A 13,840-nucleotide genomic window follows, 5' to 3' on the forward strand; every position below is an offset into this window, starting at 1 on the left:
TTTTACAATTTCTCCCCTAATCTTACTTCCCTCCCCCCACCCCCCACAGAAGGCAGTCTTTTAGTCTTTACATTGTTTCTATAGTATACACTGATCTAAGTTGAATATGATGAGAGAGAAATCATATCCTTAAGGGGAAAAAAATAAGAGATAGAAAAATTACTTAAGATAACTTTTTTGAAAATTAAAGGTAATACGGGGTGGCTAGGTGGCATAGTGGATAAAGCACTGTTCAAATCTGGTTTCAGACACCATAATTAGCTAGCTGTGTGGCCTTGGGCAAGCCACTTAACCCCATTTGCCTTGCAAAAACCTAAAAAAAATAAAATAAAAAAAAATAAAATTAAAGGTAATGGTCTTTGGTCTTTGTTTAGTTCTCCACAATTCTTTTTCTGGACACAGATGTTATTCTCCATTGCAGATATCCCCAAATTGTGCCTGATTGTTGCACTGATGGAATGAGAAAGTCCATTAAGGTTGAACAACACCCCCACGTTGCTGTTAGGGTTTACAATGTTTTTTTGGTTCTGCTCATCTCACTCAGCATCACTTCATGCAAATCCTTCCAGGTTTCCCTGAATTCCCATCCCTCCTGGTTTCTAATAGAACAATAGTGTTCCATGACATACATATACCACAGTTTATTAAGCCATTCCCCATTGATGGACATTCACTCAATTTCCAATGCTTTGCCACCACAAACAGAGCTTCTATGAATATTTTTGTACAAGTGATAATCTCTTCAGGGTATAGACCCAGTAGTGATGTTGCTGGATCAAAGCGTTTGCACATTTTTCACAGAGTTTCTTGTGGTGGCTTTGAACTAGCTGATCAGGAAATAGTGTGAATAGCTTGAGGCTTTCATCCCCTGAACCACCAATATTACAGCACAGTCTTAATACAAGAAATAATTTCCTTAACTTGCATGAGGAGAAGGATTAAGCTATTGCTCCTACCACCCACAGACAAGGAAAAAGAGCAGAAACTCCATGCCTAGGTGCCAGTGTAACCATTTAGATGTTTGAGGGTCAAAAGACTCCACCCAGACATGAAATCCCAGTGAAGGTGAGAAGTGTTAAGATGGTCACCACATGGGGTAGCCATTCTCTGAATAAAAGTGATATGGTAAGATGACAATCAGTAGTGTGTTTCTAGCTTATAGTTATAATGAGTGAGAATGTATAAAGGGAGTAGATTTGTTGGGTGGAAGTTGATCCCAAGTCAGGCTATGGTCATTACAGTGGAGAAACCAAGAATATTAAAATTCAGTGGTGTTTGGGGGGATGGGGAAGAGAAGGATGAAGTGATTTGTAGGCCAATGCTATTAAGGTGGACATCACTCAGGAATGTGTCCACTGCTGGGCATGGAACTACTTCCATGTAGAGATCATTGGCATCCTGAGTGTGATTTTCTCAGTTTACCCCCTTTTCTGCCATTGCCAACCACATGGGCCTCCTTGAGAGAAATTAGACACTGTAGTTTGTTTTGATGTTTGGAATGTGGATAGCTTTTCCTGTTATCCATTGTTGGTTTTCCATGGAGCTCAATTCTCTCTTTGGAGAGTCCTTGAGGGTAGAAAACTTAGTCTTTGAATGGAGCTTTTGCTGTGGATCTCACTGGAGGACATCAATAGCTAAGAACATCAAGGAGTAGGGTCACTGTTGGAACTTACTGGTATGTATTTAGGTGAGTCATGTAAGCAGGCCATTTCAGGCCAACATCAGGACAAATCTAAGAAATATACTGTCTGGGGAATTATTTGTTTTTCCCAGACTTTGAGCTCATTAAGAGGATCATTAAGTTGTAAGTAATGACTTTGAGCCCATGAGTAGATCTTAGTCATAATGATTCAGGAAGAATAGAGGTTAAATTTTTTTAGAGTCATATAAAATAGCATCAAGAAGAAAGAGTAGTTCTTTGAATATTTCACAAAGTTTATTTCCACATGAATTGTTGCTACTAATGTACCATATAGCAAGGACATGGGATTTGTACCTACAATACACACACAAACATACACATATTTTTATTGTTGATTTATAGTTAGTAAAAATGTTTTATAAATTATCAGCCTCTCTGCAGATGATGCCCTAATATTGGGGACCAGTCTAATCCTAATCTAAGATATCTTAATAATTCTAATTTTATTGCTCTTTTTGGGGGGCAAAAGCTTTTAAATTTTATGTAATCAAAATACATCCATTTAATCTTCTATAATCCTTGAAATCCCTTATTTCATTTAGAACTTCTGTACATAGTGAAAGAAATCTCCTTCCCTGCTCCACTGGGTTGCTTTTTTTTAATGTTATATTTGTTTTTCTTGGCTATGCATTCTTATTGCTCAGATATTGTTTTTATTTTGGGATGATGGACAGGAAGGAGAGAAAAAATAAATGTTTGATAGTTGCTTATGATATGGCCTTTTCTATTTAGCTCATATATTCGCTTGGATACATGATATTTTTTATTCAATATTGTTGTGATGCATGGTATAAGAAGTTGGTCTAGACCTAATTTCTCCCAAACTGTTTCCCTATTTTCCCAATAATTTTTATGTGGAACTCTATTTCTTGGACTTATTGAATACTTTGTTATCATTTTCAATGACTTCTGGATCTTTAGTGCCTAATCTGTTACACCATTCCCCTTTTAAACAGTACTAAATAGCTTTGATGATTGCTGCTTTACAGTATATTTTAAGGTTAACCCCTTTCTACCCTCTTATTTTCCATTCTTTTCCTTAAGATTTTTATCCTTTTGTTCTTCTAGATCAATTTTATTATTATAATATTCCTACAAAGTATGATTGCTATAGCACTCGAATCTGTGCATTTATTTAGACAATATAATTTTACTATGTAAACACAATACAAACTTGAGTAATTAATTTCTTCTAAATTGCTTGTCTTCCTTATTTCTGTAATGTTTTTATCTGTATTTATATTTATACACACACACACACACACACACATATATACACACACACAAACACATACATGTGTTTGTCTTGGTAGTAATCAATCAATCAATCAATCATGTATCTATTAAGCACTTTGAGCTAAGCACTGTTAGGTACAGTGAAAGAATGAATCAATTCTTACAGTGAACTTACATTCTAATGTAAAGGAGACAAGTATTTATAAAATACATATGGAATAAATATTAAGTTAATGAATACATATGCATACAATTCAAGGTAGTTTTTGTAAGAGAGGGTTCTAGATGTTGAAGAAACTAGAAAAGCCTTCTTGCAAAAGAGAGTGTCTTAGCTGTATTTTAAACAAGAGAGACTCTATGAGTAAATTCTAAGCAGGAAGAACAGCATTATAAGTGAGGAACAGAGAAAAGGCTAGTTTGAGTGGATAATAGTTCAAGAAGGGGCAGTGGGAAGTAGGGTGAGTAATGTCCAATAATGCTCACAATGAAGGTTGATGCCAGGTTTTACAAGGTTTTAAAAGCTAAATGGGGCAATTTGTGTTTTTCCTGACAATGATGTTTGTCCTTCACTCTCAAAGAAGATCACAGCAACAGGGAGGTGATGCTATGACAAGCTTTGAATTGACTTTGAGTGAGGGGGACTGGTGCTATGCCACCAGCCTCACTTTTTTCTCAGAGCCATTTAGGTCCAATGCTCAAGATAGATATAAATCAGGAAGACTCTGAGATTCCCCTGGATGTGAGGCAATTAAGGTTAAGTGACTTGACCAAGGTCACAGAGTTAATAAGTGGCAAATGTCTGCGACTGGGTTTGAACTCCTATCCTTCTGACTCCAGGACCAGTGCTTTAGCCACTGTGCCACCTAGCTGCCCTAAAAGCTAAATAGGGCAGTTTGTATTTTTTCCTAGAGGCAACAGGAAATCACTGGGTTTGGTTATATGATTAGAACTGTTTAGAGAAGAAACACTATGGAAACAGTGTGTAAGATGAGTTGAAATGGCTAGAGACAAGGAAGAAAAATCAATTGAAATACTTTTGCAATAACCTCTACAAAAGGTAATGAGAACCTGAACTAAGGTGATCATTGTGTGAATGGGGAGAAGGGGTAGGATGCAAGATATATTGTGAATTCAACATGATTAATATGGATATATGCTTAATATAGTTGTATATGCATAGCCTTTATCAGATTACTTGCTGTCAAGGGAAGAGGGAAGGTAGGGAGGGAAAAAAATGTGGAACTCAAACTCTTACAAAAATAATGTTGTAAACTATCTTTACATGTAATTGGAAAAAATTTAAAAAGATATATTATGAATTAAATTGGCAACATTTGACAACTGATCAAATATGGATTAAGGGTTTAGGATAATACAGACAATTCCAAAAGAGAAGTCTGTTGGTGAATTCTACATAGTGAAGATGATCGATTGTCCCCCCTTTGGGGAGGGGGCCAGAAGAATAAGAATTGAAAAAAGCCATTGGTTTGGGTTTAATGAAGAGCTCATTGATAGGAGAGAGTAATTGCAGTTGAATGATGAGTCTGTAAGGCAGTATGCAGAAACTGAAGAATGTGAGAGGCATCAATTGTAGGTGTATTGTTCAGTGAGGTCATGAAAGGGAGGAGAGAGAGAAAATAAAAACCAATGTGAATAGATAGTTCAAGGAGGGGAGGGAAGAATCCAAGAACTGGAAAGAAATTAAAGAGAAGACTAAGGGAAGAGCAATATGCTAAAGAAAACGGAGAAGACTGAAATCAGCTATGGATGAGGAGGCATTTGCTTTAGAACTTTAGAACGAGAGACATTTCTTCACATGAGATGTGTGAAGGAGAAGACAGTGGGAAAAATGGAAGCAGGGAAGCCATGGGAGATTTGAAGAGGGATGAAAATACTTAGAAAAACCTTTGTGGGGAATGGGATAAGGAATTGATTGAGGAAGAATAAAAGGATTGCGTTGCTGCAATGAGTGCCCTTTTGAGATCAGGTGACATATTTGTAGTAAACTGAGTCAAAATGATTTCATGACATGTCTAGTGTTGTGTAGGAGCATGTGGAGAGGAGCAAAGGTAGGGGAATGGTAGAAGTAATCTAGGGCTGAGGTCTGGGAGGGCAAGAACTGAAATAGGTTAAGGGAACAAATGATTCAAGAGAAAAAGACTATAGAGTTTACCTAGTTCACTAAGGATTTAAGATGGGGAAAATAGGAGAACATAGTGTAAGAGACTATGATCTGTGAAAGAAATGAGGGGTGGAGGGATTTGAAATCATGTTAAGGATGGGGAAAAATAGGGTTAGGTATGGGTTATATCACAGAGGGAAAAGTAGAATGATAGCAGATTATGATTAGATAAAGGAATTTCTGAGTTCATGAATGAGGAAGTAGATGATGTCAAGTTCAATTATATTTCTTATATTTTCTTTTTTTGATTTTTTGATTTTGTTTTGATAGTTCTTGTCTTATGGAGTCATTGTTTCGTGTCAAGCCCATTCTAATTTTCTGGGCATTTGGTTCTTAGGGGAGTTATCCTGTCCTCACTAATTTTTCCATTCTAAAATTTTTACTTCATTTCTCCCACGTAATCCATCAGTACTTGTGGCCAGAACTTTTTTTCTCTCTGAGACCTTGTCTGGATGTTTTATGGGTCCTTGACCATCTCAGAGTCTCCCTCAAAACCAGGTATTGCTCATCTCACTCATCTCAATATCTATTTGAATAGCTCTCACTTGGATTAGTCTCCATAACCAAATGGTATAGGCATGGCCTCCTTTGTACACACAGTTTTATTGCCCTTTGGGCATAGTTGCAAATTACCTGCTCTTCAGAATGATTGGATAAGTTCACAACTCCACTACCAATGCATGAGTACCCTAGCTTTCCCACATCCCTTCCAGTGTTGATCATTTTCCTTTTTTGTCATTTTAGCTAATGTGATAGGTTTAAGGTGGTACCTCAGAGTTGTTTTTAACTTGCATTTCTCTAATCAATAATGATTTAAAGCATTTCTTCATATGACTATAGCTTTAATTTATTCATCTGAATATCCTCTGACCATTTATTAAATGGGAAATGACTTGTATTATTTACAAATTTGACTCAGTTCTCTATAAATTTTAGAAATGAGTCTTTATAAGAAACACTAGCCATGAAAATTGTTTCCCAGATTTCTGCATTCCTTCTATTCTTGATTACATCGGTTTTATTTATGCAAGACCTTTTTAATTTAATGTAATCAAAATTACCTATTTTTTATTTTCTAATCTTCTCTATATCTTGTTCAGTCATAGACTCTGTGCTTCTCTGTATATAAACCATTCCTTTTTCTCCTAATTGGCTTATGGCATCAACCTTTATGTCTAACTTATGTACCCATTTTGCACTTATCTTGTAAGTAAAATTAAACTATAAATTAAAATTATAATAAAATGGAAAAAAGTGAAAGATTAGAGAAAAAAACAAAACCATACAATTTATTGCTATTAAGAAACACATTTTAAAAACAAAGGTATGCAAAAAATAAATGAGAAGATAGAAAAAATGTACTGTTTCAAGAGATTCCAGAAAAGTAGAACTGCAATTATGCTATCTGACAAAGCAAAAACAAATATTATAAAAATAAAAAGGGATAAACAATGAAATAGTATTATACTGAAAGGAACCTCAGACAACAAACCAATATTATCAATTTTATATACTCTAAATGCCTTAGTATCAAAATTTATAAAGGAAATATCTAAGCCACAAGGAGACATGGAGAGTAATACAACAGTGACTATATTTCAAAAAGTCTATCCATTTTTTTTGATATCTAAATATAAAGATAAATAAAAGGGAAATACTGAGTTGAACAAATTGCTGGAGAAATTAGAGTTATAAGACTTGTGGTATATTCTAATGGGTCACAAAACAATATACATATTTTTATCACCACATATAAAAATTGATTTGTTTTGGGGCACAGAGTTATTGTAATCATATATAAAAAAGTCAGAACAGTTAAATAATGAAAGACTATAATACAATAAAAATATTAATTACTCAGGGAAAAAAGGAGATACAACAAATGGAAAAAAGATATATACAAAAATGCATGGAAGAGAACTTCTTAAGAACTATAATTGGTCAAGTGGGAAAGGAGGTACAAAAGTTCCCTGAAGAAAATAATTCCTTAAGAAGTAAAATTGGGTAAGTGGAAACTAATAACTTTATGAGATATCAAGAATCAATCAAACAAAATGTTTTAAAATAAAAAAGGAGAAAAAGTAAAATATCTCCTTGGAAAAGGCAACTGACCAGGAAAGTAGACGTTCCAGGAAAAGTAATTTAAGTATTATTAGACTTCATCAAAGCCATGATAAAAAAAAAAGATTCTAGACATCATCTTTCAAGAAATTATCCAGGCAGTTAGGCAGTACAGAGGATAGAGCACTGGAGTCAGGAGGACCTGAGTTCAAATTTGATCTCAGACACTTAACACTTACTAGCTGTGTCTTTGGGCAAATCCCTTAAGTCCATTGCCCTGCAAAAAAAAAAAAGTCAAAAGAAATCATGAAGAAAAAATGCCACTGATATTCTGGATTCCAAGGGTAAAAAGAGAAATTAAAATAATCCATCAAACACTTCCTGAAAGAGACCCCAAAATGAAAAACTCCAAGTTCCAGAGCTCCAAAGTAAAGGAGAAAATATTGCAAACAGTCAAAAATATTCAAATATCATGGGGTCACAGTCAGGATAACACAAGATTTATCAGCTTTAAAGAATCAGAAGATTTAGAGTATGATATATCAGAGGGCAAAATAGCTAGGATTACACCCAAAAATAATTGCTACTTTATAATATAGTTTGAGGAGTTGCTATTCTTCCTTCATTCCTAATTCTTTTCATTGTTTTACTTGCTGTTCCAGATCTTTTGTTTTTAGGAGTTACAAGAATCATTTTCCCATGCAGGAATTTAAGCCATTTATTGAATCTCTTGTGCTTTCTCTACTGTTTTGTTTTTATTTTTTCAAGGCAATGGGGTCAAGTGACTTTCCCAAGGTCACACAGCTAAGAATATTAAATATCTGAGGTCAGATTTGAACCCAGGTCCTCCTGTCCAGAACCAGTGCTCTATCCACTGTGTCACCTAGGTACCCCTTTCTTTCCTATTTAACCTTTTTTTATGCTTCTCTTTAGTATTGTATTTGAAAGTTAAATTTTCTATTAGCTCTCATTAATCAGGAATGATTTAAACTCCTCTATTTCACTGAATATCCATTTTTCCTCTGAAGGATTATACTCAGAGTATGATAGAATGGCATAAATTATCTGACATAAAATAGGCACAAAAGAACTTTTACAGTGGAGGGGAGGTAGGTATGTGAACTTTGCTCTCATAAGAACTGGCTCAAAGAGGGAATCACATACACATTTATTTGGGTTTAGATATCTATTTTACTATATATGAAAGAAGGGGAAGAAAATAAGATAAAGGGGGAGAGCAAGGGAGGAGATGAAAGTCAAAAGCAAAATACTTTTGAGAATGGACAAAGTGAAAGGAGAGAGTAGTATAAATGGGGAGGGGAATAGGATGGGGGAAATATATAGTAAACAGAACTGTGAAAAAAATTTACAGCATGTTTCTCTAATAAATATCTCATTTCTCAAATATATGGAGAATTGAGTCAAATTTATAGAAATAAAAGCCATTCCTCAATCAATAAATGTTCAAAGAATATGAACAGGCAGTTTTCATTTGAAGAAATCAAAATTATATATAATCATCTGAAAAAATACTCTAAATGAATATTGATAAGAGAAATGAACATTAAAAGAATTAGATTGACAAATATGACAGAAAAATAAAATGGCACATTGGAGGAGATGTGGGAAAATTGGGATACTGAATCACTACTGGTAGAGATGTGAACTGATCCAAACATTCTGGAGGGTGACAAGGAATTATGCACAAAGGATTGATTATAAGATTGTGTATACCCCTTGGTCCAGCAATACCACTTCTAGGTCTATAGTCTAAAGAGATTAAAAAAAACCAAAAAAACAGAAAAAGAGCTATTTGTACAAAAATAATAAGCAGCTCTTTTAAGGATAGCAAAGAATTGGAAATTGAAGGAATGTCCATCAATTCAGAAATGACTGAGCAAGTTGTGGTACATTATTGCTATAAAATGCTATTGTGCTAAAAAGATGTCAAGCAGGATGATTTCAGAAAAACTTGGAAGGACTGATATGAACTCATCCAAAGTAAGGTAAACAGAATTAGGAGAACATTATATATAGTAATATAGTGATGAAACACAAATGACTTAGATATTCTCAGCAATACGATTCAAGACAATACAATGATTCAAGACAATTCACCTCCAGTGAAAGAATTGATGAGTCTGAATTCAGTTCAAAGCATACTTTTAAAAAACTTTTTCTTCTTGTGTTTTCTTTCACAAAATGGCTAATGCAGGGCAGCTAGGTGGCACAGTGGATAGAACACTGGCCCTGGAGTCAGAATGACCTGAGTTCAAATGTGGCCTCAGACACTTAATAATTACCTAGCTGTGTGACCTTGGGCAAGCCACTTAACTTCATTGCCTTGTTTAAAAAAAGATGGCTAACTTGGAAATGATGTTTTTCATGACCCTACATTTTTTTAATCTTTATCAAATTGTTTGCTTCTCAAAGAGGTGGAAATGGAAGGAAAGAGAGAATTTGGAACTCAATTTTTTTTTAAATGTTAAACTTGTTATTGCATGTAATTGGAAAAAAATCAATATAAGCATTTAAAATAAAAAAGACATAATGCAATTTAAAATATACATGGATTATTTTTAAAAGGAAAATCACTGAACAAAATGTGTTTGACTTTACTTAACATTGGAAAGACCTTGCAAGACCTACAACTCAGCAAGATTTACCAACTCTAATTTTAAAACCCCCAATCTTCCAAGAAGTAATCAGGCTTTAATTTTGTGTATCTCCAGCTGTTTGCTTATGCCCAAATCAATCTGCATACTCTGTAGAAGAGAAGCTAACTTAATACTGACTAATCATATGTGTTCCAAATAAATGAATCTTCAGAAAACATTCTCTTTTAATTAATTTTTGTTTTTCTTTTAACTGGTATTTGAATATATATAATATACAAGAAAAAGAAAATCGTACACTATAGGTCTACAGCTTGCTTTTCTTTTTTAAGCTTATATCAACTTGTAAATTTTCTATTTCTCCCCAAATCCTGCCCTTTTTTTCAACTTTTCTATTACTGTGGAATACATTGCTTGTCTCCTAGGCTCTAAATATTAGTGCCATCCTAACTTCTCACTCTCTTATTCCACATAACAACTCTGTGGTCAAATCTTGTGAGTTCTATCATCATAACATCCCATAAGTCTTCTTTGTCTCCCCACTCATACTGTCTCATCCTTTGCAAGGCATAGCTGGAGACAGAACAAGGGGGCAAGAGACTATAGAATAGAGGAAAGTGTAAAATCAAATACTTGAACTGCCTTCTATAACCAACTTTTCATAAGGCATAACAAATTCAGCCTCAGATACTTACTAATTATATGACCTTGGGCAAGTCACAGAACTTTGCTTGTCTCACTTTTCTGATCTGCAAAACATGCTGGAGTAGGAAATAGCAAACCACTCTAGCATCTTTGTCAAGGAAATCCCAAAAAGGGGAATGAAGCATTGAACATGACTGAAAAACCATAATTAGGTAAGTTTAAAACTCTCTTGTATGTTAGTGTTTTTCTTGCCTTTTTTTTTTTTTGTTTCTCTTTTTTTTAATGCTATCCTTAGCTTCCCCCTCTAAAAAACAAAATTCTTACAACACATAAGCATAGTCAAGAAAATCAATTTCCTACTTTGGCCAGGTTTAAAAATGTCTTATCCCATATCTTATATCCATTACTAATCTGTTAGCCATCACCTTGATCAGTTCTAAGTCTTTGGAAGTTATTGGCCTTTATGATGCTCTAAAATACTAGATAGAGAACAAAGAGTTAAATTCTGTGTCTTTTTTTACAAGAAACAGCTAAACTTATGCTTTATTATGCCTTATGAAAAGTTGGTTATAGAAAAAAACTGTTACACCATTTCTGAGAAATTGTTCTTGTAACAGCCTTAAATACTTCTCTGTACTAGACCTTGAATTGATAACAGTTATCTGCATGTTCTGTAGATACAATTGCCACTGAGAAAGATCCTACCAGGACAGGGAGACTGAAGCTAGAGCTCAACAAAGTATATCTCCATAAGAAACTGTTAACTCTTTGTTCCCCAGAAATTAATCTTTGTTATCCCAGGATATCCTGACGTAATATGCCTGCTTTGATACTTACACCTTTCCCAGCATGTAAGCCATCTCCTGCACCCATATATAAATTCTGGCATTTTTCCTATTAGTTGCTTATCTTCTAGAGATAAAGCCTGCATGCAGTAACCTTGGATCTGTGTATTAAAAATTATTTGTTCCTTAGCAATTGTTCCTGAGCAATAAATTGTATCATTTACAATGTAATCATTATTGTTAAAATTATTTTCCTGATTCTGTTCTCTTCATACTAATTGATACAGTTTCTCTAAAACTCTTTCTTCATTTCTTTGGTTGCAATAATAATACTTTACATTTATGCAATGAATAGCATTGAACATGTAGTCTGCCTCTGACTGTGAACTCAGACAAGTCACTTAACCTCTCAACTTCATTTTCCTCATTTCTAAGATATAATAGCCCCTACCTCACAGGGTTGTTGTGAGGATCAAATGAGGATAATGCGTAAAGTTCTTTGCAAATCCTAAAGCTTATGTTATTCTAGTATAGTTAGTTATTATAATTTAGCCATTCCAAAGAATGGCACCCCCCTTAATTTTCAGTTGTGTGCTGTAACAAAAAGAGCTGCTACAAATTTCTATGTATCTGTACTGACTCAATAATAATTAGTCCAATAAACTAGAAATTACGAGTAAAAAATAATAGATTCTGTCCCTCCATGTCTGATAAGACAAAAGCAAAAAATCAAGGCCAATATTTTAAATATTTGGAGGAAATATTATAGCAGAATTAATACATTTTATGAAGTCTTCTTGTTCTTTGAATGAATACTTTTGAGAAGTAAAAGATGTTGTTTCAGACCCATTTGTATGTGATGTAGTTAGGTGATTTGCTCAAAATTCTGTGAGGAATCCCTAATTTGAAAATGAGGTTGTGAAGAGTTTTTAAACCTTAAAAGCTATTCAAAGAAAATGAAATATAAAATTATAAGAAATGAAAATATGATTTAAGATTTCTTAGAAAAACGCCAATTTTGTGGGATAAACTCGTTTCTTGGGAAACAAGTCAAGAAGACCACTTTCCTACTTAAATGAATTGATGCTGACTGAGATGAGCAGAATCAGGAGAACACTATATACCTTAACATCAACATGGAAGTGATGATCAGCCTTAATGGCTTTGCTCACTTCATCAGTGCAATAATCAGGGACAATATTAGGGGATCTGTGATGGAGAATACCATCTGTATGGCAGGGAAGGGAGGGTAGGGGGGAAATTGTAAAATCCAAAACCTTACAAAAAAGATAGACACTACTATTGTATATAATTAGGGAAAAAACAAAATATTTTTATAATAAAAAGACCTCTTTCCTAACACAAATATGGTAGGGGAAAAAACTGAACTTCAGTCAAGGAAAAAAGCACAGAAAAGTCAATGGTCCCATTTTATTGAGACTAGATATGGAACTCACCAATGAATCAGAGGATCTCCTCAGAGACTTCTATTTCTATTTACAATTTCTTGCTTTCTTCTATAACATTCTCTAGAAATATTCATTTATAGCACCTCATAAGAGTGACAAAGAATTGGAAATTGAGGGGATGCTCATCAATTGGGAAATGGCTGAAGAAGCTGTTGCTATGATTGTGATAGAATACTATTGTGATATTAAAAAAAAATGAGGAGCGGGATGCTCTCAGTAAAACCTGATGATCTAATGATGAAAATGGACTGAGGCAAAGTGAAATGAGCAGAACCAAAATTACATTGTCTACAGTAAAAACAATATTGTACGGGGATCAACTGTGAATAATTGAGCTATTCTAATCAATACAATGATTTGAGACAATGTTGAAGGACTTCTGATGATAAAGAGAAAGTAGTCTGAATGTAGGTCAAAACCTAACTCATGTCTGGTTTTTTTCACATGACTAACATGGAAATAATATGCTTTGCATGACTGTGCAAGTCATATTGTGTGCCTTCTCAATGTGAGGGAAAGGAGGAAGGGTGAAAGAGAAACTGGAACTCAAAATTTGCAAAAAAAGAAACCATAAATGTTAAAAATGTTTTTTTTTAACATGGAACTGGATTAGAAATAAACTTGTTTTTTTTTTAGGTTTTTGCAAGGCAATGGGGTTAAGTGGCTTGCCCAAGGCCACACAGCTGGTAATTATTAAGTGTCTGAGGTCACATTTGAACTCAGGCCCTTGCTCCATCCCCTGCGCCAGAAATAAACTATTCTTTACAGTACTCATAATATTTGTCCTTCATTGTCCAAGAAGACCACACATGAACTGGACTGGGTGAGGGGGGCTGTGCTAAATCACCAGCCTCATTTTCTCCTCCAGAGTCGCCTGGGTTCAAGGGGCCAGATATGAACATCGGGGCGGCTGGAGGCGACTCCGGAGGCGGGGCAACAGGGTGGAGTGACTCGCCCAAGGTCATACAGCAAAGTCAAGCGTTGACTGCAAGGCCTGCGCCCCCTAGCGGCCCTAAAATGCTCATACAGCGGCCTGGAAGAGCCCCAGTGGGAGGAGGAGCAGTTCTCTTCCGGGTTATCCGCGTCAGTTCAACAGTGTTAGGAAGCACACTTCATGGGATGCTGCCATGTTCCTTGGGGTGGGA

At 34.9% G+C, this 13,840-nt stretch overlaps 1 protein-coding gene across 1 annotated transcript in view; it reads right to left on the reverse strand.

The window, feature by feature from the left end:
- The window catches only part of GRIK1 (glutamate ionotropic receptor kainate type subunit 1), a 164,583-nt gene that overhangs the window by 150,212 nt on the left and 531 nt on the right, over nucleotides 1–13,840 (reverse strand). The gene's annotated exons all lie outside the window — the stretch shown is intronic.

The sequence above is a fragment of the Macrotis lagotis genome, chromosome 1, assembly GCF_037893015.1.
Source record: "Macrotis lagotis isolate mMagLag1 chromosome 1, bilby.v1.9.chrom.fasta, whole genome shotgun sequence".
NCBI lineage: Eukaryota > Metazoa > Chordata > Mammalia > Peramelemorphia > Peramelidae > Macrotis > Macrotis lagotis.